Source organism: Alexandromys fortis, unplaced genomic scaffold (genome assembly GCF_014885135.2).
Source record: "Alexandromys fortis isolate MF-2015 unplaced genomic scaffold, M_Fortis_MF-2015_v1.1 scaffold_2_1_26212458, whole genome shotgun sequence".
NCBI classification, from domain to species: domain Eukaryota; kingdom Metazoa; phylum Chordata; class Mammalia; order Rodentia; family Cricetidae; genus Alexandromys; species Alexandromys fortis.
In genome coordinates this window covers 11,152,432-11,158,534 of record NW_026067930.1, presented here as the reverse complement: position 1 = coordinate 11,158,534, position 6,103 = coordinate 11,152,432, and positions in this window count along the sequence as shown.

Sequence of the window (6,103 nt, the reverse complement as noted above, 5' to 3'; positions counted from 1 at the left end):
AAAAAAAAAAAAAAAACAAAAAAAAAAAAACCCACAAGTAAAAAATCCAGGTTCTGGTAGCACACACCTGTAAAGAGATTGAAGAATCATCATTGTTTGCGGTACATCCTTGACTACATGATGAATTTAAGGACAGCCTGGGCTACAGAAGCTCATGTCTCAAATAAAATTTACTAGTCAAGATTTAATTTAAAATCTCTCTAACCCAAGTATCTAAAAGGTATTTTATACTTTATATTCCTAAAAACACAAATTCAGTTACATAGCAGCAATGATAAGCATTCTGTGTTTTAAGATTTGCTTATAGTTTCAATTATTATAGGATCTTTTTGGTTTGTTTGTTTTTGTTTTTTTCAAGACAGGGTTTCTCTGTGTAGCTTTGGAACCTGTCCTGGAACTCACTCTGTAGAGCAGACTGGGCTCAAACTCATAGAAGTTCGCCTGCCTCTTCTTCCCAAGTGCTGGGATCAAAGGTGTGAGCCATTACAGCCTTGCTGTGTTTCTCTTTTACACTAGTTCAATCTCCGCAGCCCAGGGTGACCTTAAACTCCTGATCTTCCTGCTTCCTCCTCCTAAGTACTGGGATTAAAGGTCTGTACCACCTTGGCCTGGCCTCTATGGTTAACTAGTGGCTACCTCTGCCCTCTGATCTCCAGGCAAGCTTTATTTGTCAGAATACAAACAAAATATCCTACAACAGACAAAATTCATGGAGTGGGTAACTGTGTCTTTGCTGGGATCTTCTCCTCTCTTGGACTGGCACCAAACTTTGCTGCCATAAGACTAAAATCTGTAAACTCGGGGTCAAAACCCTTTCCTCCACCATGTTGACTTTGCCCTATATTTTCTCACACCAATGAAAAACTGAGTGTTCTAGAGTCTGAGGTCAGGGTGGACATTGTTGGAGGCCAAGATTCTGTCCTTTGACACTGTTGATCTCTAAGTTCAGTGTCAGCCTGGTTTACACAGTGAGACGGGGTTAGTGCTGAGCACTTCTGTATCCCTCCTTGGGATACCTCACTCCCTAAGGAAAGTGGGAAACACATTTGTTCTCAGGGTATTGCTGTGAATGTATCCAAGTGGAGGATTTACCCAAATGGAGACCTTGCTGCTGTTCAGCAAAACTCCCTTTTGAGGATGGACCTCACTCCTGCTTGAGCTGAGCTGATGCTGGGATCCTGTGAGACATCAAAGAGTCCAACATGATAAGGGACAGGTTTCCTCCGCTGGTCACCCTTCCCTCCAAATGTGTGTGTGTGTGTGTGTGTGTGTGTGTGTGTGTCTGTGTATGTGTGTGCGCGTGGATGTACACGTGGGTGCATGCATGTGAATGTGTATTGTGCACGTGTGTGTATTTGTGTGCATTTAGGATGAATTTGGGGCCTTCTGTAAAGAATGTAGGGCCCTGTGCATGCTGGCCAATCACTGCCCCTGAGTTACAGCTCAGCCCCCTAGAGACAGAATTCCAACCCAGATCTAAATAATATTAAAGTCTCAGATTTTTCATATTTGCCATTGCATTACCTAGATAGCACAAGTAACCTCAACATGATTTCAGTTTTACAGAAGGCTGTATGTGCATTGTATGTGTGTAGAAGCATCCTTAAATTTGACTTCCTTACAGGGGTTCTAGAGTCAACACCAAGAGACAAGCACAATTGCATGTGCAGTTATGTGTGTGTGAGATATATATATATATATATAATCACCACACACACATATAAAATACTGTGTTCTGATGCAAGTGCATCTGGGATGGCATCAGAGCCCAGGGTTCTGAGTCAGAGGATGTGGGTGGAGCTCCTGCTTTAGAAGTTCCTGAAACCTGCCCACTGCAAACTTGGGACTTGTGGTTCACCTCAGTGACACTTGTGAGATGTTGAAAAGTCTATGGGTCCACCTTCCTTCCTTTCTCTCTTTTTGAAACAGGAGATCATATATCCTAAGCTGGTCTTGAATCAACCTGTAATTGAGGATGAACTTGCCACCATCCTCCCTCCGTCCCCTGTTGACGTGGTGCAGGGGACCGTGACAGGCAGGCACTGAGACAGGCAGTCACTGTGCCCACTGAGCTACATCCCAGCTCAGTGACGTCATCCACTGCATTTAGCTCCTGTGGGTTTTCACTGCACCCGTCTCCTCTGTTCAGACTGTGGCATGGCGTCCGCATCCTACAGAAGGCTGACCCTCATTCACACCTATTTTCAGCATCCCCACTCTCGCTACTCACTTCTTCCATTCCAGCTTCTCAAAGATGCTTTCATCGTGGTACCAAGGCAAATCCCAGAGTCTGGTCTTCACCTGTGTTCTCACCTTCCTTGCCCACTCTCCGAGTGGGAGGTCCTTCTGTATATGTGTTGCTTTTATTGGTTACTAAAGAAGCTGCTTTTGGCCAACGGCTTAACAGAATATAGCCAGGCTGGAAGAGATACATATATAGAGAGAGACAGAGTAGGCAGAATCAGGAGAAGCCATGCAGCCGCCTGCAGGAGACAGATGCTTCCTCCAGAGCCCACTGTAACCTTGCCGGTAAGCCACAGCCACATGGCAATACACAGAGTAATAAAAATGGGTTAATTTAAGATATAAGAATTAGCAAGAAATATACTTAAGCTATTGGCCAAATATTGCAACTAATTCGGATTTCTGTGTAATTATTTCGGGAGACTGGGTGGCCAGGAAATGAACAAACAGCCTCCCCCAACACACTCTACGTCCATTTTCCACAGGATTGTGTTTCACAAGCTAAGCACTTTCACGCATTGCATAGCAAATGTCTCCAGTGACTTCATCCAACTGCCCAAGATGGGGACGCAGCAGGGCATGATGACAGCATTTGTCTGTAAGAAAAAGGAACCACAGAAACATTGAGTGTTTTGTGGAAGGTCACAGAAGAAGTTAGAAATTAATTTTGGACTAAAGATCAGCTTTTTCGATGCCCATGCATCACTTAGGAGCCCCGTTATTATTCCCATTGTGCAGATAGGAAAATAAGTTTGATTATGACGTGATCCTGGAACCACTTGCATCAAAATACCGGAGAGCCTGTCAGAGATACTGATCCGCAGGCCCTGCATCCATATTCCTGGCCTGTAGGTCTGAATGGGCCCTGGAATCTGCATCTCCACAGTTCTGGGTATTAAACCCTGGGTCCTGAACATGACAGACACCTATGTTAGCACTGAGCTACATCCAGTTGGCTCTCGGAGAGAGGGGATTGCTATGTTATGTAGTCTAGGCAAGCCTTGAACTGCCAATCTTCTGGCCTCCTCCTCCTGAGCACCAGAATTACAGGCATATACCACCATGCTTGGGCAGGGGAGGGGTCTGCAAGCTAATGTGTCTTGCAGAGAAGCTCATATTCACCACTAAGTTCAGCATATACCCTCGGCCCTGTGGCTTTCATGACGATGTATCTACAGCTGGCAACTGTAACAATGGACCTTGCCCAGCTATGTGGAAGATGTCTACAAGAAGGAAGGCAGGGCTTGCCCACATTCCTCAAATTTGAATATATGTGACAGTTACTTTAAAGCTAATCACATTGTGACAATGCCAGAGACCCCTGATCTGACCCAACCAACACAGTCCCATTGGGGGAAATTGCACTCCGACCTGAATCGTGGGGGTCATGATCAACCCACATGACTTAGTAACCAGGATAACAACAGTAGGGAGTCAGTAGAAGCAGATTTGTGGGGGACAAGGGTGTATTTCTGGCTAAGATGGGCTAAGCAACAGATAGATTTATTCTCTAGCTTTAAGTAACTGGGGAAAAAACCCTCATGAACAAAGCATCATGGTGGCACACACCTGTCATCCCAGCTCCAGAAGCAGAGGCTGGAGGAACACTGCCAAGTTTAAAACTGACCTTATCTACTTAACATGTTGTTATACGTTATATATAGGCTGTCTCTTAAAACCCATACCAACAAACAGCAAAGAAAACAACTCCTAGCCAAATTTATATATAAGTATGTGTGTGTGCCTCTCTCTGCATGTGTATGTGTGTCTGTGTTTATCTGTATGTTTGTCTCTCTCTGTGTATGTGTGTGTCTATCTCTCTGTCTCTATGTGTGTGTGTGTCTGTCTGTTTGTCTCTGTCTGTGTGTCTGCCTGCCTGTCTGTCTGTGTCTGTGTCTCTGTGTATGTGTGTGTCTTTCTGTGTGTCTATCTGTCTCTGTGTGTGTGTCTGTCTCTGTCTCTCTCTCTTTCTCTCTGTGTCTGTGTTTGTGTCTGCCTGTCTCTGTCTCTCTCTCTGTGCACATGTGTCTATCTATCTGTGTGTGTGTGTGTGTGTGCGTGTGTGTAGGAATGAATGAAAATACCCCTTCAGGGGGTGAAATGTGATCTATGAAGACACCCAGTTTCAACTCTGTTTGGGGATCCATCCTGTCCTTTAGTGACCAGTTCCATGTTGTATCCCCAACTTCCTGTGAGAGACGATCCTTGATCTGCTTGATGTCCTTAGGTCAAGCTCCAGGGGTGGCTCTGATTATCCTCTGTTGAAGTAGGGGCGGCAGGGCTGCGTCCCCGGCACCCGGCCACCCGCATGGCTAGCTTATGCCTGAAATAATTACACGGAAACTGTATTCTATCAAACACTGCCTGGCCCATTATCTGTAGCCTCTTATTGGCTAGCTCTTACATATTGTTCTAACCCATTTCTAATATTCTGTGTAGCCCACGAGCTGGCTTACCAGGGAGGATCTTAACCTGCGTCTGTCTGGAGCGGGAGAATCATGGTGACTCCTCGACTAAGCTTCTTTCTCCAAGAATTCTATTCTGTGTACTTCGCCCACCTAAGGGTTGGCCTATCAAGGGGCCTAGGCAGTTTCTTTATTAGTAAGAAATCACTCCCACATCAAGTGACCAGTTCCATGTTGTGTCCCCAACTTCCTGTGAGAGACGATCCTTGATCTGCTTGATGTCCTTAGGTCAAGCTCCAGGGGTGGCTCTGATTATCCTCGGCCGTGTCTACCCATCTGGGGCCGGGTGGTCAGGAAGTTGTGTCCTTCTTTGCACATCTCTGTGTGCAGCACTGTTCTGCAGAGTGCTTCCTATGACATTTCTAGATGGAAGAGCCAGTGATGCTTTCCATTCTGCTTGCAATGAAGAGAAAGACCCTTTGCAAGAGAATGTCCCATAACTGCCAAGGTTCTTGGCATTTTCACTGAGCAGTCAGAACGGGTGACTCTTCGGATGGGCTCTGCCTGGAGAGAGGAAGAGCTGGGGACTCCTTGCAGTGGGCATTGCAGAGCATCGCAGCAGGCACAGTAGGAGGACAGACATCATCACTGTTATCATCAAGTCTGGAACATACATCCCTAGAGCTTCAAGTGTACTCCTGAGCAACAGGAAGGCAAAGCGAGTTTTCCTAACAGCAACTAACTGGGTAAATAGTAAGGTATTCCTTCGGTGACTCTGCTTTCAAGGAAAGTAGTGGAGGAACTGGAGAGATGGCTCAGTGGTTAAGAGCACCGGCTGCTCTTCCAGAGGACCTGGGTTCAATTCCCAGCATGTACATGATAACTCATAACTGTCTGTAACACCAAATCTGATACCTTCACACAGACATATATGCAGGCAAAACACCAGTGCACATAAAATACAAATAAATACATAAATAAAAAAGAAAAGTAGTAGAACATAGTGATATACACCTTTAATTCCAGCACTCAGGAGGCAGAGGCAGGTGGTTCTCTGAGTTTGAGACCAGTCTGGTCTGCAGAGTGAGTTCTGGGACAGGCAGGACTACACAGAGAAACCTTGTCTCAGAAAGAAGAAAGCAAGCATGCAAGAAAGAAATAAGAAAGAAAGGGGGAGGGGAGGGAGGAAGGAGTGAGAAATCATGGTAAAATAAAAACAAATAAAACAAAATGTATAAAAACAAATTATATTTTTAGCAAAATTAATTTTAAACTTTGAAGGGGGAAAAAATAACTGAAGCACTCTAAGCTAGTGTGGCAGCATCAAGTAGCAGAGGCCACCATCACCTTGTCAGGCTTGCTCTTCTTCTTGGGGCTTAGTAGCCGGTTCTGTAGATTTTACTGAGGTATTTTCTGTTCCTCATGGAGTGTAAGCTCCATGGAAACAGGGAGAG